Here is a 22,336-nt window from a genome sequence, read left to right on the forward strand (position 1 = left end):
TTAGTTGCAGTAAATAAAAAAAGAAATTATTCAGGTAGTGAAGGGAGACGAAAATTTAATAGTCATGGGTGACTCGAATTCGAGAGTAGGAAAAGGGAGAGAAGGAAACATAGTGGGTGAATATGGATTGGGGGAGAGAAATGAAAGAGGAAGCCGTCTAGTAGAATTTTGCACAGAGCATAACTTAATCATAGCTAACACTTGGTTCAAAAATCATAAAAGAAGGTTGTATACATGGAAGAATCCTGGAGATACTAGAAGGTATCAGATAGATTATATAATGGTAAGACAGAGATTTAGGAACCAGATTTTAAATTGTAAGACATTTCCATGGGGAGATGTGGACTCTGACCACAATCTATGGGTTATGAACTGTAGATTAAAACTGAAGAAACTGCAAAAAGGTGGGAATTTAAGGAGATGGGACCTGGATAAACTGAAAGAACCAGAGGTTGTACAGAGTTTCAGGGAGAGCATAAGGGAACAATTGACAGGAATGGGGGAAAGAAATACAGTAGAAGAAGAATGGGTAGGTAGCTCTGAGGGATGAAGTAGTGAAGGCAGCAGAGGATCAAACAGGTAAACAGACGAGGGCTAGTAGAAATCCTTGGGTAACAGAAGAAATATTGAATTTAATTGATGAAAGGAGAAAATACAAAAACGCAATAAATGAAGAAGGCAAAAAGGAATACAAACGTCTCAAAAATGATATCGATTGGAAGTGCAAAATGTCTAATCAGGGATGGCTAGAGGACAAATGTAATGATGTAGAGGCTTATCTCACTAGGGGTAAGATAGGTACTGCCTACAGGAAAATTAGAGAGACCTTTGGAGAAAAGAGAACCACTTGTATGAATATCAAGAGCGTTGATGTAAACCCAATTCTAAGCAAAGAAGGGAAAGCAGAAAGGTAGAAGGAATATATAGAGGGTCTATACAAGGGCGATGTACATGAGGATAATATTATGGAAATGGAAGAGGATGTAGATGAAGATGGTATGGGAGATACGATACTGCGTGAAGAGTTTGACAGGGCACTGAAACACCTGAGTCGAAACAAGGCCCCAGGAGTGGACAACATTCCATTGGAACTACTGACGGCCTTGGGAGAGCCAGTCCTGACAAAACTCTACCATCTGGTGAGCAAGATGTATGAGACAGGCGAAATACCCTCAGACTTCAAGAAGAATATAATAATTCCAATCCCAAAGAAAGCTGGTGTTGACAGATGTGAAAATTACCGAACTATCAGTTTAATAAGTCACAGCTGCAAAATACTAACGCGAATTCTTTACAGACGAATGGAAAAACTGGTAGAAGCCGACCTCTGCGAAGATCAGTTTGGATTCCGCAGAAATATTGGAACATGTGGGGAAATACTGACCCTACGACTTATCTTAGGAAATAGATTAAGGAAAGGCAAACCTACATTTCTAGCATTTGTAGACTTAGAGAAAGCTTTTGACAATGTTGACTGGAATACTCTCTTTCAAATTGTAAAGGTGGCAGAGGTAAAATACAGGGAGCGAAAGGCTATTTACAATTTGTACAGAAACCAGATGGCAGTTATAAGAGTCGAGGGGCATGAAAGGAAAGCAGCGGTTGGGAAGGGAGTGAGACAGGGTTGTAGCCTCTCCCCGATGTTATTCAATCTGTATATTGAGCAAGCAGTAAAGGAAACAAAAGAAAAATTCGGAGTAGGTATTAAAGTCCATGGAGAAGAAATAAAAACGTTGAGGTTCGCCGATGACATTTTAATTCTGTCAGAGACAGCAAAGGACTTGGAAGAGCAGTTGAACGGAATGGACAGTGTCTTGAAAGGACGATATAAGATGAACATCAACAAAAGCAAAACGAGGATAATGGAATGTAGTCGAATAACGTCGGGTGATGCTGAGGGTATTAGATTAGGAAATGAGACACTTAAAGTAGTAAAGGTGTTTTGCTATTTGGGGAGCAAAATAACTGATGATGATGGTCGAGGTAGAGAGGATATAAAATGTAGACTGGCAATGGCAAGGCAAGCGTTTCTGAAGAAGAGAAATTTGTTAACATCGAGTATAGATTTAAGTGTCAGGAAGTCGTTTCTGAAAGTATTTGTATGGAGTGTAGCCATGTACGGAAGTGAAACATGGACGATAAATAGTTTAGACAAGAAGAGAATAGAAGCTTTCGAAATTTGGTGCTACAGAAGAATGCTGAAGATTAGATGAGTAGATCACATAACTAATGAGGAGGTATTGAATAGAATTGGGGAGAAGAGAAGTTTGTGGCACAACTTGACAAGAAGAAGGGACCGGTTGGTAGGACATGTTCTGAGGCATCAAGGGATCACAAATTTAGCATTGGAGGGCAGTGTGGAGGGTAAAAATCGTAGAGGGAGACCAAGAGATGAATACACTAAGCAGATTCAGAACGATGTAGGTTGCAGTAAGTACTGGGAGATGAAGAAGCTTGCAGAGGATAGAGTAGCATGGAGAGCTGCATCAAATCAGTCTCAGAACTGAAGACAACAACAAAAACAACAGTAAATGTCTTTCCAGTTAACATATTGTCAATTGGTTCCGTTGCCCGTTCGTATGGGACAAGCTGCAGTAATTAATAAAGCAGTTCATGTTTCCAAACTGTGTCATATGCTGCGTTTAGATCAACGAGAGAAACTGATGTTTTCTGCTTCATCTGGTATCCTGCTTAAATAACTGTTTTTAAAGATAAGACTTTATCAGCGCAGCTACGTTCTGGTCGGTATGCAGCTTGCTCAATAGGAAGGTTCTGAAAGATTACTTCTTCAAGGAACTCATAAATAATGCTCAGCAGTGCGATTGGGCGATAGTTCTTAGGCTGGTCTGGAGCCTTGCTTGGCTTGAATATTGCTATGATTTTTGATTGCTTCATTTCTTGTGGAGCTAAACCAGACATCACAATGTCAAATAAGAAATCCGCCAGCCATCTTTTTGCGTAGTTCCCACTATGCAGAAGAAAGTCTGGGTGGACTCCGTCACTTCCCAGGGCCTTTCCGGGCCTTAGAGTTTTAAGAGAAACAGAAACTTCATGTATAGAAAAAGTTATTGAGAAGTCAGATTGTTCATTCGTGTTCTTTTTGAGCAATGTAAGTATGTATCTGATGAGTTTTATACCTTGATGCTCTTGATGCGGACAATAAATGTAATATAATCCTATTAGCTGAAATATGAGTGTTACTCCTTACTTTAACTTTGTTTCCATCAACCTTCCTCAGTAATGACCATGTTTTTCTATTTGACGTTTGAAAACTGAGTGACTCAACAGTCTCTGTCCACCTAATTCGTATGGCTGTATTGGTATTATGAAATGGGTTAGCGCTTCCCCACTTTTTAGAAATTCATCAGTAGTTTCATTGCAAGCTGCAATATATTGCTTCCGGTAGCCCTTAGAGATTGCTTTCTTTGCAGCACTGTTTTTGCTTTTTTAGGAATCCAACCAAGACATTTGTCCATGTTTTTGGCGTATACATCCCACTTTCCTTTTCTGAAGTTCCATCTAGGTCACGGAAAGGATGAAATGAGTGGGATATTTGTCCCTATTGCAACTGAGACTGGACGGTTATGGCTGTGTGAGAGGTATTGTAATATGAACTGCGAACTTTGGAGAGGTAATTTATTTTCATTAGTTGTTACAAAGCATAGATAGGGATTATTCTCCTGTCTCCAACCTGCTGATACGAACGTTTCTTTATCCTTTGCATCAAACACCAAATATAAGCCATTGTCTTCTACCCAATTTACGACAGCTTCACCATTTCCATCACTTTTCTTATACTTCCTATGAGTATGGTGGCTGTTAAAATTTTCGAAGTAAGAGGCGGGCTGTTGTGATACCCGGACAACCTGAGGAGGCTGACAGATATCTGGGGGTTTATGTACATTTATTAACTTCGGTTCTCCTATTTTGTACAGTAACTTTGTGGATGTCATTGAGATCAGATGCACGAAATAGCTGTGCATTCTTGATTGACGATCGTACTTATGTTACCACTCATACGCACAGTGGTACGCTGCTCCTAGTAACTTAAAACCAGGAATTTTTCCTCTGGTTCATTTGCTATTCATTTTCAGTATGCATTTCCTGAACAACAACAGCAACATCGATGTTATATTTTGATAAAATCTTCTGTAAGACTTGTTATTTTGATTTACTTTTGCCTCCAATGTTGATTTGACATATCTTGACGACAGATTCAAAGTTTACAGCAGGACAGTCCTGAGAAAAACCGTGTGACTCCGTGTCTTGTGACAAATTCATTTTAACCAGGAGATCTTTGAGATTATCTGGCTGTCTCTGCTTCTTGGCTTTAGATATTTGCTTTGAAGTGACTGTTCTTTACCACCAATCAGTGGACACGCGTGGCTTACGGTATTCACGGACGCGAACAGTCGCTGTCCCCCTCTGAGAAGAAAAGGTTGGCAGAGGAGAGAAATTCGTAGCGGGCCACACCAAACCAGTCAGAAGACTCAAAAAAAAGAAAAAAAGAACTGAAGGTAAGCATCTGCCCCCAACGGCGAAAATTCGGCCACTGTGGTGCATGTATTTTGAGTTGACGCTACGTTCGCTGATCTGCGAGGAGATGGTGATGAAATGATGACGAGGACAACACAGCACCCAGATCAGAAGTGAGAAAATCGCCGACTAGATCGGGGATCGAACCCAGGCCCACTGCATGGTAGACAGATGCGCTGCTCACTTTTCTTTTTTATCTCTTTGTTCGTTAAAGGACGTTGCATGTGTTCGAGGCGGACGTCGCATGACACCTGTTCATCGTTGATCCAGTTACTCAGTGTTTTTATTACAGAGGGCAGTTAGCCCTCTGGCTGAGCACGGCGAGCCACCGTACCGGCGAACCACTCAGAAAAGATGGCGAACGGTGGCTCCAGAAAGCAAGGGTCACAGGAAACAAGCTCCAGTCTCGTAGTGGTCCTGTAAATGTTTTGAACCCAGTTGCGAGGCTATGGTCACTGGCAGGAGAACGTGCAGTTAGCATGAACATGTTTGGCGTAAAATCGCAGCGCTGGTAGTAGAGAAGAGTTTAACGTTGCTATTGGCGGCTGAAAAAGACGCGCTAGTTTTGGCAGGACTTTCTGTCGGAGGGAATTTGTTTTGGAGGATTCAGGGAAAGTCTACACTGTGGGGTTTCGCAAATGGAGATTCATTTTTAATCAAAACTGTTTCAGCATTGAAAAGGTCAGATCTGTTTAATTCCCTATTTTCTATCTTCTAAATATTGTTTGATTTATTTTTAACTACATATTTTGTGGAACATATAAAACAGATCTTTTGAAATGTTTGGACGGCACTTTCTCTATTCATTTTCCTTCTCGATAATTTAGACAATTTACCGTACGACCTTTGTCAAGAACTTAAAGTTTTAAACATGGCTGCGTAGTCAGCGACCGTTTACAAATTAAAGTTAAAGCAATTACAGCCCTCGGTCACAAAATTTATGTCCTTTGACCTGGTTTCGACACTTCTATGAGTCCAGAAATTAAATATTCAAATTGACCTATAACGTAAGTACAAAATTGTGGGAAATTTTTTATATAGAAGTGTAAGTACTGACTAACAGTACAAGAAAGAAACAGTACTTACACGTCACGTATAAGACAAATATCAAGCGTTAAAGCTTTAGTCACAAAAATTTAAAAAAAGAATACATGGGAGTCGAGCCATTATGGGCTGCTCATACATCTAAAGCCAAAGGTAGCAACAGACTGAGGCGCCTGTGTTAGCAACTGCGGGCAGGTGAACATTACACCAGGAGTGCCATCTAGTAGCCGTAAATATAAGTAGGCTACTTAACATTTAAAATATAAACAGATGAATGTTAAGATTCATGTTCATGCATCCATGTTACTGATAAAAAGTTATGTACAGAATAAAGGAAAGGAAAACAGAGGATCTGTTCGCTGTCGATCAGAGTGGCTTCAGGAAAGATGAAGGCTCCGGAGAGGCAATTCCGACGTTTGAGTTGATAAAGAAAGCAAGACTGAAAAACAATTAAGAACGTTCATACGATCTGTCGATCTAGAGAAAGCATTCGAAAATGTTAAATGGGGCAAAACGTTCGAAATTCTAAGAAAATAGGGGTAAGCTGTAGGGAAAGACGGCTAATATACAAAATGTACAAGAACCAAGAGGAAATAATAAGACTGGAAGACGAAAAACGAAGTGCTCGGATTAAAAAGGGAGAAAGACAGGGACGTAGTCTTTTGCCCCTACTGTTAAATCTGTACATCGAAAAAGCAATGACGGAAATAAAAGAAAAGTTCAAGAGTGATATTAAAATTCAAGGTGAAAGGATATAAGTGATACCATTCGCTGGTGACATGGCTATCCTGACTGAGAGTGAAGGAGAATTACATGTTCTGCCGAATGGAATGAACAGAATACGGTTTTAGAGTAAATCGAAAAAAGACGAAAGTAATGAGAAGCAGCAGAAATTAGAACAGCGAGAAACTTAACGTTAGAATTGGGGATCACGGAGGAAGTTCATGAATTCTGCTACCTAGGGAGCAAAATAATCCATGACGGACGGAGCAAGAACAACGTAAAAATCAAAATAGCATTGAATAAAGGGCATTCTTGGTGAAAAATAGTCTACTGCTATTAAACATAGGCCTTTTGTCCTTGTTGTTGTGATTTAGCAGAGGACGTTATTCTTCTATCTCTGTACGCGGTATAAAACTTCGATACGTTGTCTCTTGAAAACCCTAACACTTCAGGTACCTTGGTTAAGAAATCACCCACCATACGAGCACCAACAATTTGCCTACTTTCGAGTTCCCTTAGCTCCGACGTAATGCACTCACAACTGCATAAAACACTGTTCTGACAATGACTGGCACTTTCAACGCATTGTAGACATTTCACAGGTGTCGTTGTGGTAAAATACAGCTGCCCGACCTGCGGGCTTGCACAGGAATCTACATTTCTGGTCGTGTTCTCACATTTTTTTCTTTTTTTTCCCAATGTCTATAACTGAGCTAGAGGACAGTGTCGGAAGATCCACGAAGCTGACCACGTATGATGCTGTCGTCTTAGAGAAGCCATAACGCTAGAAAATGCCAGCAAGATTTACAGAGCTTCAACGCTTGATGCAGGGATTGGTAGTTAACTCTTGGCATGTACAACTGTAACGCATTGCTTAAAAGTAGGTGGAAATACTCATTATTGTATGAATACAATAAAACAGTCACATTCATTAAACATCTTGAAGTATGAGCTGGGAACGATTTAGAGTCGAACTACCACGTTAAACTAATAGTAGGAAAGGCATGCGCTCCACCCACGAAGGAGGTAGCTGACGCCGGCCGGGGTGGCCGAGCGGTTCTAGGAGCTACAGTCTGGAACCGCGTGACCGCTACGGTCGCAGGTTCGAATCCTGCCTCGGGCATGGATGTGTGTGATGTCCTTAGGTTAGTTAGGTTTAAGTAGTTCTAAATTCTAGGGGACTGATGACCTCAGAAGTTAAGTCCCATAGTGCTCCGTGCCTTTTTTGAGGTAGCTGACAGAACCCTCGCCCGACAGAAAAGTGGGTACTTAGTCCAAGACCCTTAACAGGTTAGATTCGTAGAGAGAGAATAGACGAGATCCGATGAAAAACAGGACACTTTGTCACTGGCGTACTTACTAAGCTCATAAGTGTCACTGGAATGTTATGCTAACTACAGTGGTACACAGCCGTTGTGCATCACGAAGAGTCAACCAACATATTGCTCTCCCTACATGCTTCTGGACAAAAGACCATGAATGAAAAGTTAGTTCAAAAATGGTTCAAATGGCTCTGAGCACTATGGGACTTAACTGCTGAGGTCATCAGTCCCCTAGAACTTAGAACTACTTAAACCTAACTAACCTAAGGACATCACATACATCCATGCCCGAGGCAGGATTCGAACCTGCGACCGTAGCAGTCGCGCGGTTCCGGACTGCGCGCCTAGAACCGCTAGACCACCGCGGCCGGTGAAAATTTAGTAATTGGAGCTTATACGATGGCTTGCTAGCAATCATTCTTCCCGCGCACCATTTGCGACTGGAAAGAATATAGGTAAGTGGCACTTGTACACCAGGTACCCTTCATTACACATTGTAAAGTGTGAGAGAAGTCGTGGGATACCTCCTAATATCGCGCCGGGCCTTTTTCTGCCGGCGTAGTGCAGCAATTCGACGGTACATGGACGCAAAGAGTCGTTGGAAGTCCCCATCAGAAATATTGAGCCATGCTGTCTCTATAGCCGTAAACACAGCCCACATCATTATGGAGCCCCCACCAGCTTGTATCGTGCTTTGTTGACAACTTGCGAGGTGCCGGGGCTAGCAGTGTTTTTAACACTCAATTCTTAGAGAATTTACATATGTACATGATGCTCTAAGCCCCCCCCCCCCTATTCTAACTCCAACTTTTTCTGTTGCACAAGGATAAAAAATATACGCAAACTGACTCTAATCAACCCTGCCAGTGGAGTAGAAGAGAGTTTGGCACCTGCAATAATTTAATTTGATAAATAAGTTAATTAAACGAAGGTTTCATTAACATAGTGAGGAATGATGGGGTTGCTCTACCTATTAACAGAATGAAAGTTCTGTCCAAAATAACAATATGATTTATTAAGACTAAACACAAAATAATAAACAACAACACATGAAACATTAACAATACATCAAATTGGCTCTAATTGGATACTCAAACAAACGCTGTGAATGTGAAGTTGTCCCTAAACTAGATTGTGAGGATAATGACGAAGTGATATGTGCAGCCAATTCCTAGCAACTCAATTCTTAGAGAAAACACATAGCCAACCCAACATTAGTTGCTGCTACCCAAGTCAGAACAAAGTTAGAAAAAAAGACGAACAGGCGCGCTCTGCTGAGCTCTGATTGTCGCCTAGGAAAATCCCTATCTGCCGGTGCTGCGGACATACATTACCAAACCGACTTCTTGACTCCCAGGACACGATCTGCCGTACCGGAGCCGTTGGCTGGTTGCTTCGACGTCCTCGACCGAAAGGCGAGAGCCGACTACCTACAAGAGCACCCGTACAAAAACCGAACACAGAACATTCCCGCCCCCACGACAGTGGCCGTGGTTAAACGTTCCAATCAGCAACTCGAAAACCGGCGGAAAATTCCACTCCATTGCCGGAACGCTACCATTCCACCAATGGAGATTCTTGGCGCCAATTTCTGCGCCGATCTTGCTACGTCACGGAGCTATGCCCTGAGCAAGCCAATCACAGTTACTATTTTGCAGAAAGTGCGGGAATTTTCCCGCCACAGCTGCCTGGGTACACAAGTCATTCCCACGCCTCGCTGGTAGCCCGCCAGAAAGTGTTTTCGCTAAGTTTCTGCGAAGTAATAGAACCTCTAGCCCAGCCGCTACTTCAAGCTCTGCGGGCGTGCCTCTTGACAATGTCGGTGTCTGCAAAGCATTCACTCGACTTCCTCACACCCGTCGGCTTAAAGCTTTCCAGATCAGCAGAGCCCGCCTGTCACCGGACCACCCGGGTGACGAGAGACGCTGCGTGGGAAGTCCGCGTGTGAAGGAATAGCAACTTTCCACCGCATGCAATTAGAGAGGAGAATCGTAAGATAGAAATATGAGAGGGGGCTCATGCCACCTCTCAAACTTGCGCCAAACTTAGTTCTGTCTGCGCTATACTCGAACCCTACCAACTGAAGTCGGGACTCATCTTACCAGGCCACGGTGCTCCAGTAGTCTAGCATCCAACCAAATGATCACGAGACCAAGAGAGACGCTACAGGCGATGTCGTGCTGTTAGCAAAGGCAGTCGCATCGGTCGACTGCTGCCATAGCCCATTAAAGCAAAATTTCGTCATACTGTCCTCACGAATATGTTCGTCATGCGTCCAACACTGATTTCAGAGGTTATTTCACTCCATCGGCCACGGTGTAGTCCGTGGTGAGAGGTAACGCCTGAAATTCGGTATTCTCGGCACATTCTTGACACTGTGGATCGCGAAATACTTAATTCCCTAACCAAATGGAATGTTCCATTCGTCTATTTCCAACTACCGTTCCGCGTTCAAATCTGTTAATTCCCGTCGTGCGGCCATAATCACGCCAGAAGCCTTTTCACATGAATCACGTGGGTACAAATGACAACTTCGCCAATGCAACTGCCCTTTTATATCTCGTGTACGCATTACTACCGCCCTCTGTGTATATCTGCATATCGCTATTCTATGACTTTTGTCATCTCAGAGTATATGCAATGAATGCCCAGATGTATGTAAAGCTTGATAGTAATTTTTTTTGCCGAGAACGGAGTGCATTTCAATCAACCATTATGTTACCGGAAACTGCTTTACTCGAAACTTCCTGGAAGATTAAAACTGTGTGCCGGACCGAGACTCGGACTCGGGTAAAGCTGTGAGGACGGGGTGTGAGTCGTGCTTGGGTAGCTCAGTTGGTAGAGCACTTGCCCGCGAAAGGCAAAGGTCCCGAGTTCGAGTCTCGGTCCGGCACACAGTTTTAATCTGCCAGGAAGTTTCATATCAGCGCACACTCCGCTGCAGAGTGAAAATCTCACTCTGCTTTACTCGGTTGGCCGTCCGCAGCAACGTAATTACGCAGTCATCCATGTCGTCCTCACTATTGCTGCTGACTAGTTCATCGGCCTTTCCTTTGACACGGGTCGGCAGTCCATCAGGGAGCAGCGCTGCTCTGCGTTTCCATAAAAAGAAAGAAAAAAAGAAAAAAAGACTGCCGCATCCTGCGTCCTCGCCTTCGGCTTATTGCCGCCTCGTCGTCCTGTGAACAGAGCCCTGCCCTGACACATCGTCTTCGTTATGCTGAAATTACAGCTTATACGCTCTAACAACGTGCACATTACGTGACCTTCTGCAAAAGCATTTCGATTTTCTTGTCCCGCTTTCGTGCAAATGATGTCCGACCCTTTCGAGCTGTCCAGGGCATAATAGATTACAACCTTGTGCGAGATGCCCTTCAGCCGGTGTCTCTTCTTCGGCTAACTCTGCGCAGAATCCGTATTCAGCAGCTTACGTACATTGACCTTGCACGCCACTCTCAAAAAGCTCTTGTACAGCCGTCTCCTCTGCTGTTACCTACTTTGAATATTTCTTGAATTTCTATGTTTGTTTATAATTTTCAAGAAACCGCTTGAAGTTTTTACTTTCTCTTTTGTGTTCACGCCGGCCGCGGTGGTCTAGCGGTTCTAGGCGCTCAGTCCGGAGCCGCGCGACTGCTACGGTCGCAGGTTCGAATCCTGCCTCGGGCATGGATGTGTGTGATGTCCTTAGGTTAGTTAGGTTTAAGTAGTTCTAAGTTCTAGGGGACTGATGACCATAGACGTTGTTGTGACAAGGCAAGACAGCCAAGCCACTATGCTTGGTAGCCGAAAGGCACGCGTTAAGCTCACGCAGGCTGGCGTGAGGTCTGGAACATTTAAGGAAGTTAGGCTTTAGCAAAAAAGGTCGTAGCTGTTGGAATACTTAACTTTAATCCATAATTGGTGAACATCGGTCTGACGGTACATGCATCACAAGATAAATAGCAAATGACAATGGCGCCTTGCTAGGTCGTAGCAAATGACGTATCTGAAGGCTATGCTAACTATCGTCTCGGCAAATGAGAGCGTAATTTGTCAGTGAACCATCTCTAGCAAAGTCGGCTGTACAACTGGGCGAGTGCTAGGAAGACGCTCTAGAGCTGCCGTGTGGCGGCGCTCGGTCTGCAATCACTAGACAGTGGCGACACGCGGGTCCGACGTATACTAACGGACCGCGGCCGATTTAAAGGCTACCACCTAGCAAGTGTGGTGTCTGGCGGTGACACCACAGATGTTAAGTGCCATAGTGTTCAGAGCCATTTGAACCATTTTGTGTTCACGTCTGAATCATGATTATGTAATTTTATTAAGAAATACTCTCGTAGTTGTATCAAATCTCGGAAATCGCCGACTGACTGATATCGGTAAAGTCTTTTTAATCTGTAGGAAAGTCCCAAGACTAACCTGACGCATTTATAATGAAGAAGCTGAGAGAAAAAAGCCTCTTGTTAAACAGACCAACTTGATACCACATCTTGATGAGAGAACCTACATTCCAAAATTTGAATGGGCGTGTTGTCGTCGTCATCATTTCATCATCATTCATGAAAGTGGCGACTTCGGACCGAGCAAAGGTTGGGAATGTGTACGGACGCTGATAACCGCGCAGTTGAGCGGTTATATGTTAAAGCACGCCAGTGCCCATCAAGTTGTCATAACCAGCACTCTCCGTCAACGAATGACTCACCTGGAAGAATATTGCTTCTGATTGTAGATTTGTTCCAAATTTAAAGTGAGATATAAGGTCAATCGCCCCTCGAAAGGGTAACCTAGTTTTGCACTGATTGTAAGGCGATTTCTGGATGCAGCACTTTCGATTTTATCTGTTTCCTAGCTGCCAAACCCGAAATTGCCAGGTAATCATTTTCTATTAGAAACGAAAAAAATCAAATATGTTCGTAGTTTAATGTCGGAAAAATTTCATTTCCTTGTATTCTTGAATACATCTATGAAATTATGAAAAGCCGTACAAAGAAGTACGCGTAGTGTAGAAATGTTTAAGTACTGCTGCTTCGCCTATCTACAATGCGATTTTGATAACGTGTCTGTGGCAACGCCTCTTCATAGCTCTGTAGACGGTTATTGTTTCAGCCTCCAGGCGTTTGCAGTTGAATGCTGTCAACAGCGCTGCCAGGTCTCAACGATTTCCGTATGTTGAATCGATTGTAGAAGTGTCTCAGTAGTAAAGAATAAATTTATTAAAACTCCACGCTTGTTGCGCCTTTCTTTCAGGCATCTCAGTGCTTGAGACGTTATATCTCATGAACTGTGTCGTACAATGATGTATTTGTGTAGGTGCATCAAGCTGCATATGTAGATACTGTCCGCGAAATGTGTTGCGACTAGAGTTAGTAGGAAAGGAGTAATAAACTTCAGCTTCAAGCATGGTTCAACATCTGCGGTCATCAGTCCCCTAGACATACAACTACTTAAACCTAACTAACCTAAGGACATCACACACATCCGTGCCCGAGGCAGGATTCGAACCTGCGACCGTAGCAGCAGCGCGGTTCCGAACTGAAGCGCCTAGAACCGCACGGTCACATCGGCCGGCTCATGCATGATACGGCAGTTTTTCACACATCTCATTGTTTATGACGTCATACCCCCTGAACTATGATTAGTAGGTGGTTCTTACTCCCGTAACGACTGTTACATGACAGTAAGGGATAAGTGTACCAATTTTGGTTTATATTGGTTCAGTGGTTTAGAAGTAAATGTGAAGCGTACACACACACACACACACACACACACACACACACACACACACACGCACACACATACATTTTTATATTATGTATGCATTCATAAGCAATGCCAAAGAATATGCATTTGATTTTGGCACATTACCGTCCTTTCTCTTTCCTCGATTCTTAGGCTCATAGACCTGTTTCCGTGTCACACAGTATTTAATCAATTCCTGTAACAGATTCACTTTCTTTTGTAGCAAGAAGACATGACTGTCCACCGAGCATGCAAGAGTAATACTATGCCATTAGGTCTCTGAAAATGTTTGAAAACGTGCCAGGGGCGAAAGAGGAATAGGAGCAGCAGCTGTCTGGCAGTGGCAAGGACCGTGGCCTCCGCGGAGGCTGCCGCCAGCTCTTCACGAACAGGGATACAGGCCAGCCGGGGTAGTCGCGTTGTCGTCTGCTCTTTTCTGCTGACTGGCACTCACGCGAGGCCGGTCTCTGTTTCTACTCCGCCGATGATGGCTGGCGAGGTACGACGGTGGCGGCGAGACGTCTCCAGATACCTTTAGTGAACCGCGGTGACGTAGCGAACTGCCAGCGTGGCGTTTACTCACACACATTAAAAACTACTGCGACGTCTCCACCCCCGACAGTACAACTGTTATAATCAGACTGGGCATTTTCGAACTGGAACAAGCGGTCTATTTTCAAAAAAAAAAAAAAAATAAATAAATAAATAAAATAAAATAAAAACATTTTTATTGGCGAGTAGACTTACAGATAAAAAATAGGCTTGACAGAAGTCATTGGTTATCTTCTAATATCCTGTCGGACCTCCTTTTTCCCGGTCTAGTGAAACAACTCGACGTGCCATGGACTCAACAAGTCTTTGGAAGTCTCCTGCAGAAATATCGAGCCATGCAGCCTCTATAACCGTCCGTATATGCGAAATTGTTGCCGGTGAAGGATTTAGTGCACGAACTGACTTCTCGATTATATCCCATAAATGTTCGGTGGGATTCATGTCAGGCGACCTGGGTGGCCAGGTCATTCGGTCGCACTGTCCTGGATGTTCTTCAAACCAATCGCGAACTATTGTGGCCCAGTAACATGGCCATTGTCGTCCATAAAAATTCAGTTGTTGTTTGGAAACATGAATCAGTGATGGATTCAGTTGGACCAGAGGACCCATTACATACATGTAAACAAAGCCCACACCATTAAGTAGCTAGCACCAGGTTGCACAGTGCCTTATTAACAATTGGTTCCATGGCTTCGTGGGGTCTGCACCACAGTTGAACCCTACCATCAGTTCTTACCATCTGAAATCAGGACTCTTCTGACGAGGCCACGGTTTTCCAGGAGTCTAGGGTCCAACCAATACGTTCACGAGTCCAGGAGAGGAACTGCAGGTCATGTGCTGTCAGCAAAGCCACTCGCGTCGGTTGTCTGCTGCCACAGCCCATCAATGCCAAACTTCGCCGCACTGTCCTAACAGACACATTCGTCGAACGTCCCACATTGATTTCTGCTGTTATCTCACGCAGTGTTGCTTGTCTGTTAGCACTGATAGACGCCGCTGCTGTCGGTCGTTGAATGAAGCCCTTTGGCCATAGCACGGTCCGTGGTGAGAGATAATGCCTGAAATTTGGTACTCTCGACACACTTTTGACGCTGTGGATCACGGAACAATCAATTACGTAAAGATTTCCGAAATAGACTGTTCCATCCGTCTGGCTCTAGCTACGATCCGCGCTCCAAGTCTGTTAATTCCCTTCGTGCTGCCATAGTCACGTCGGACACCTTTTTTCACACGGATCAACTGAGTACAAATGACAGCTCCGCCAGTGCACTGACCTGTTATACATTGTGTGCGCGACACTACTGCCATCTGTACATGTGCATATTTTTGTATCCCGTCTGGAAGGCGGTGCGTGTGTCTTCTGCTGTAAACTGAAAGGTTGGCTGAATGAAGGAAGCGAGTAGAAGCAGGTGAGGAAAAAACAAGTCGGTACTGCAGTGTGAATTTAAATCACCTTTATTTTAGCAAGAAGAATACATAACTTTGCAATGAGGTGCGAAGTGTCCCGGCCGTCTGTTCTCGATGAAATGGGGAGAATCTGTAGCGGAGCTCGTAGACCTCCACAGCACCGGCTAGAGGGCGCTGTCGTCGGTGTCTGTCGTAGTGCCAATTTAATAACTTGCACCTAAGCCGTGGCATCGTTGCTATCGATACCACACACATCGCTAACGCACTTTTGTAACCTCAGTGTAAATACTTTGCCCGTTAAAAAAAGGAAGGCGCCCAGAAGAGGAAGAGGAAACGAAATGTAACTTCACGTATCGAGAGGGTATGTGATGTTATTTCAGTGTTAGACTACCGAGTCAAATTTAGAAAAGAACTTAGCAGTATGAGCCCACTTTTCAGTATGACGTTGCACCTCCTCTGGGGATGAACGCACTAAATGGGCTGGGAAGTGTGTAATACAGCAGTTTTATCCTCACCTCAGGCAACATGGGCCACAACTACTGTAACGGCCTTTGACGTCCTGGATATTGGCACTGAGAAAAAGCTGGCAGCCGGTGTGATCCCATACATATTATATCAGGGATAGATCTGGGGTGCCGGCCGGTGTGACCGAGCGGTTCTAGGCGCTTCAGTCTGGAACCACGCGACCGCTACAGTCGCAGGTTCGAATCCTGCCTCGGGTATGGATGTGTGTGATGTCCTTAGGTTAGTTAGGTTTAAGTAGTTCTAAGTTGTAGGGGACTGATGACCTCAGATGTTATGTTCCATAGTGCTCAGAGCCATTTGGAAAAATTTTTAGATCTGGGGTGTTTGCTGGCCACGTAAGTACCTCAAAAGTACACAGACTCTTCACATAGACACGTGTTATTTGTGGTCGAGCATTATCCGGCGGAAAAATACAGTGTACTGTTTCTCGGTCACGGCAACGCTTCAAACGCAGTCACTTGCGGTGTGGTGCGGTGCGGTAATTTATTAGTCTGGCCGCTGCTAGTCACTGAACAATACTACGGGATGACACAGGATGTCACAGGGAGATCACTACTTCGAGCGAGGTGGCGCAGTGGTTAGCACACTGCACTCGCATTCTGGAGGACGACGGTTCAATCCCGCGTCCGGCCGTCCTGATTTAGGTTTTCCGTGATTTCCCTAAATCGCTCCAGGCAAATGCAGGGATGGTTCCTTCCCCATCCTTCCCTAATCCGATGAGACCGATGACCTCGCAGGTTGGTCTCTTCCCCCAAGCAACCCAACCAAACCCATCACTACTTGTTCTAGGATGCCAGGTGCAGATGCGGAGGCGTTGCGATTTTGCCGTTTCCTGGCGTAATTTTTTCTGTGAATATACTTGAAAAAATGACTTAATATTTTTCTGCAATACGTTAAAAACACAAAGGACAAAGACAATCATCACGATTTATTATCTGTGTAGGCACTGAATAAAGAATGCAATAAATACTCTATTAATTTTCATTTGCCTATGGAAAAAGAAGACAGTGTGGTCTTTTCGAGTAGTGCAGCTGACCTTGCAAGACGCACTCTTCCTACATCTTATATTAAGGGGCCTGTAATATGTGTCTATCTATCTATCGCTTGCGCCTTGTCCCGCAGGGTCAGCCATTGTTAATCGGATTTGGCATGTTAAGTTTAAGGGGTGGCCGGATGCCCCCCCCCCCCCCCAGGATGGAATTAGTGTACCCCAACTGTCTGTGTCTAGTGGAATTCATGAAGTAGTGTGAATGTGTTCACATGACTGCGAGCTGTGTAACTGAGGCGGAACATGGGGACCAGCCCGGTATTCACCTAGCGGGATGTGGAAAACCGCCTAAAAACGACATCCAGGCTGGCCGGCACACCGATTCTCGTCGTCAATACGCCGGGCGGATTCGATCCGAGGCCGGCGCGCCTACCAGAGTCCAGGAAGCAGCGCGTTAGCGCTCTCGGCACCCTGTCGGGTAGGCCTGTAATATGTACACTCCTGGAAATTGAAATAAGAACACCGTGAATTCATTGTCCCAGGAAGGGGAAACTTTATTGACACATTCCTGGGGTCAGATACATCACATGATCACACTGACAGAACCACAGGCACATAGACACAGGCAACAGAGCATGCACAATGTCGGCACTAGTACAGTGTATATCCACCTTTCGCAGCAATGCAGGCTGCTATTCTCCCATGGAGACGATCGTAGAGATGCTGGATGTAGTCCTGTGGAACGGCTTGCCATGCCATTTCCACCTGGCGCCTCAGTTGGACCAGCGTTCGTGCTGGACGTGCAGACCACGTGAGACGACGCTTCATCCAGTCCCAAACATGCTCAATGGGGGACAGATCCGGAGATCTTGCTGGCCAGGGTAGTTGACTTACACCTTCTAGAGCACGTTGGGTGGCACGGGATACATGCGGACGTGCATTGTCCTGTTGGAACAGCAAGTTCCCTTGCCGGTCTAGGAATGGTAGAACGATGGGTTCGATGACGGTTTGGATGTACCGTGCACTATTCAGTGTCCCCTCGACGATCACCAGTGGTGTACGGCCAGTGTAGGAGATCGCTCCCCACACCATGATGCCGGGTGTTGGCCCTGTGTGCCTCGGTCGTATGCAGTCCTGATTGTGGCGCTCACCTGCACGGCGCCAAACACGCATACGACCATCATTGGCACCAAGGCAGAAGCGACTCTCATCGCTGAAGACGACACGTCTCCATTCGTCCCTCCATTCACGCCTGTCGCGACACCACTGGAGGCGGGCTGCACGATGTTGGGGCGTGAGCGGAAGACGGCCTAACGGTGTGCGGGACCGTAGCCCAGCTTCATGGAGACGGTTGCGAATGGTCCTCGCCGATACCCCAGGAGCAACAGTGTCCCTAATTTGCTGGGAAGTGGCGGTGCGGTCCCCTACGGCACTGCGTAGGATCCTACGGTCTTGGCGTGCATCCGTGCGTCGCTGCGGTCCGGTCCCAGGTCGACGGGCACGTGCACCTTCCGCCGACCACTGGCGACAACATCGATGTACTGTGGAGACCTCACGCCCCACGTGTTGAGCAATTCGGCGGTACGTCCACCCGGCCTCCCGCATGCCCACTATACGCCCTCGCTCAAAGTCCGTCAACTGCACATACGGTTCACGTCCACGCTGTCGCGGCATGCTACCAGTGTTAAAGACTGCGATGGAGCTCCGTATGCCACGGCAAACTGGCTGACACTGACGGCGGCGGTGCACAAATGCTGCGCAGCTAGCGCCATTCGACGGCCAACACCGCGGTTCCTTGTGTGTCCGCTGTGCCGTGCGTGTGATCATTGCTTGTACAGCCCTCTCGCAGTGTCCGGAGCAAGTATGGTGGGTCTGACACACCGGTGTCAATGTGTTCTTTTTTCCATTTCCAGGAGTGTATAATGATTGTTAATTTATCTAAATCGTTTTTCAGAATACAAACTGTTGTTTGTTACTATTGAAACCATCTTTCATTTAGAGAAGAATTGTGTAGTTTCCTGCAGTTATTAAAAGTTTTATTAGTTGCGATCTTATCCTACCATTGTCCGCCATCACGGTCGGTACAACTATTTTCTGTAATTACGACTCTTCTAGTCCAGATATTATTCAGATAATTTATTCAGCTTATGCATATATGAAAGTATTAAAGTACCCCATTCGTTATTTTTATTTTCTGCTGCAAATTTTGCCGCACTGGGCCACAAATGTCGAGTACGTTATTTCTCACTTAGGCGCCATTACAGAGAAATCCTAACTAAATATGCTTCGTGCAATTAAAATTAACAAAGCAGTGTGCTACTAATAAATATGCTTATATACGAAACCCTGAAGTTTCAACCCCTGAGACCAAACGAGATCATATGTTGCTTTTGCTTCAGTGGGCGATAACGTATCTGCAGGATAACGTAACTTCACTCAAAAAAAAAGCACTCCGTCTTCAGGCCACGTGTGGCCTACCGGGACCATCCGAACGGCGTGTCATCCTCAGTGGAGGATGCTGATAGGAGGGGCGTGGGGTCAGCACACCGCTTTCCCGGTCGTTATGATTGTTTTCTTTGACCAGAGCCGCTACTATTAGGTCGAGTAGCTCCTCAATTGGCGTCACGAGGCTGAGTGCACCCCGAAAAATGGCAACAGCGCATGGCAGCCTGGATGGTCACCCATTCAAGTGCCGACCACGCCCGACAGCGCTTAACTTCGGTGATCTCACGGGAACCGGTGTATCCACTGCGGCAAGGCCGTTGCCCTAATGTAACTTCAACAAAAGGAAATCATTATAACAATTATTTAGCACACCGAACTGCCGGCCGAGATGGCCGAGCGGTTCTAGGCGCTACAGTCTTGAACAGCGCGACCGCTTCGGTCGCAGGTTAGTAACAAATATTTTTAATTATATTTATAGTAACAAGTAACAAATATTTTTAAATTTTTATGTTGTAATCTCTCCCGCTGTGTTCCATAAATGGAAGTTAGTTGTTTTTGTACGTCAGAACTATGGGTTTTAATTATATCAGTTTTTCTTAAACCCGTTTTTTAAAAAATGACGCTGTTGATCCGGCAAATTTGGAAATCCGGCATTAACAGATCCCCGAGCTTGCCGGATTATCGAGGTTCCGTTGTATTTAGGTAAGACCCAGCGGTAACATGTTCCTTTTACAGCCCTATGGAAAACATTTGTTTTTGCTTGACAGAAGACTATTGCTTCATAAATACAAATACTGTCATTTAGTGTGCAGTTGTATAAGTCGCCGCTTTCAGTAACTGTAAGAACAGTAACAACAACGACGTCGTAGGAGTTACAATCTGAGGAACGACTGAAGTCATTTGAGAGACTACCTTATCATTGACTTTTTTCATTAATTCTAGGACGTTCTCAGTTTGCTTGGCGAGAGTGAATGACTAATCCAGATTGAAACAACAGAGGAATGACCAAAAGGCCTCTTAGTATTTTAATGGAGGTCCCTTTCATTTTTATTCAGTCGGTCATTTGTACACTACAGTCTAACACATTGGGTTCCAACCTTTCTGAGACCATTATCCATGTGTGTAATCAGATATTAGCTAGTACCCCCTTCCTTCCACCCATCAGCACCAACATTAACGTTTCACTAAACTTTATAATGAACGAAGTTTCGTTGAACACCTCTATTTTAAAATGTCGAACGATGAATGATATTTAGTTTTTGTAGGTGTTTTGTTAAATCACGAAATAATGAATCAATGGGACAGTTGGTATTGCTTATTTTTAACAACCTTTTATTTTTATATAAAATGATGAATCAGTTCTAAGTGCATCACGCGTGCTGCGTACAATTCCTCAGAAAAGAACACAAATATTGACACTAGACCCTGCAGCAGTGTTGCAGCCATTTCACAGTTACTATTGTGCCGTGCTGTCATTTAGTTAGTATATTTTTGTGAAGTAAATAACGAAGTAATTTCAGGCCTGTTGCATAGCCACTTACAACTTGGAGAAGGCTTTCTCATGAGATATTTAAGTATAGGTGAAGTATATATCTCACTTTTCATGTCATAGGTAAATGGTACAAAGTATGTGTATAGGGCATGGACGATGTGAGGAACATGCTGTTCAGACATTCATTTTACAAGCTGTGGCTTCCGCCATGTCGTGTGACGCTCTAGGCTGACAGGTTATTTTAAAAAAAATGTTTTCGTAACTTATGTAGTACGGGTTACCCTCTCACAAAATAGTGGTAGATAGTAATGAATTTTTAAATGTAATTTAGTTTTGTAACCGAGCTACAACTGAACTCTTTCGTTTCTAACAATCAGGCGGTAATTTCTGCACCCCCAACTTGGGAACGACGGCTCTAGCCTATTCTTCTACACTTCTGTAATGAGCAGTTGCAACCAAGTTTCCTGTTCTTCCATCCTCTCATAATTGAGTCAGTTCTGTCTAGTCCTTTGCTTATTTATTCCCTGCACGAAATACTTCTTCAGTTGTCACCATCTTTGTCTATTTGTACTCTTCGTAACCTGTTAACGATGCCTCTTCTTACATATAGGCACAATCGTACACCTAAATACAGAGGAACCTCGATAATCCGGCAAGCTCGGGGATCTGTCAATGCCGGACTATCAGATTTGCCGGATCACCAGCGTCATTTTTAAAAACCTGGATTAAGAAAAACTGATGTAGTTAAAACCAGTAGTTTCGACGTACAAAAACAACTAACTCTCTTTTATGGAACACAGCAGGAGAGATTACAATATAAAAATTTAAAAATATTCGTTACTTCTCTGTAAAAGCAAAATTTAATTACTTCGAATACTCAACTGCACTACTAAATAAGTTGAAGCTCTCAAAGTTTTAGAAAAGTTCAGTATACATAAATAATTTTTGTAGCTCAGTTGCGAAATAAAATAAGTACCATTGACTTGAAAAGATCAAGAGGCAAGTAATTAATAAAAACTGTTACCAAGAAACTGGTGCAGTGCAGTTGGAATCACCGCCTTTAGGAATAGCACAGATGTTTGACGTTGTCGAGGGCGTGAAGTATGTCGGATTGGTATCTAACACTCATGATTTAGCTGAAATTTAGTTCTGAGCCCTCTGGAACATTGCAGAATGCTAACTCGTTTCTTGGATTGAGCTCTTTTCTGACTAAAATTATTTTTATGACGTTCAGATTCGTAACTGTAAAGGCGTTGTATTGTTCGTTACACTAAGCGAATTGCACAAAGGTATTTTTCTCTTCTCAAGCCTCAGCCCAAGAGATGTGAGCTGTAGGCGCTTCTGCGTCATCTCTCTCAGTTTCTCGTACCTCTTGTGGATTGAAAACACTTTGTAACACCTCATCATCAGTGGACTCTTCTTCGATAGCTGAATGTCTTTCAATTTCGATCCACTCGTCAACTTCTCCTGCTTAAGTATCACCAATGAAAGAGAAACACAGGAGAAATCCACTGGAGATAATGAAGCTTCGACAAAGATTTCAGTGTCATAAAATATGATCTTGGCTCTATTTCTGGCTGC

At 44.3% G+C, this 22,336-nt stretch overlaps 1 pseudogene; it reads right to left on the reverse strand.

Moving 5' to 3' along the window:
• Positions 1-19,467: 19,467 nt before the first annotated feature.
• LOC126189887 (5S ribosomal RNA) lies at positions 19,468-19,585 on the reverse strand (annotated as a pseudogene).
• Between the last annotated feature and the right edge of the window lie 2,751 nt (positions 19,586-22,336).

Source organism: Schistocerca cancellata, chromosome 5 (genome assembly GCF_023864275.1).
Source record: "Schistocerca cancellata isolate TAMUIC-IGC-003103 chromosome 5, iqSchCanc2.1, whole genome shotgun sequence".
Lineage (NCBI taxonomy): Eukaryota > Metazoa > Arthropoda > Insecta > Orthoptera > Acrididae > Schistocerca > Schistocerca cancellata.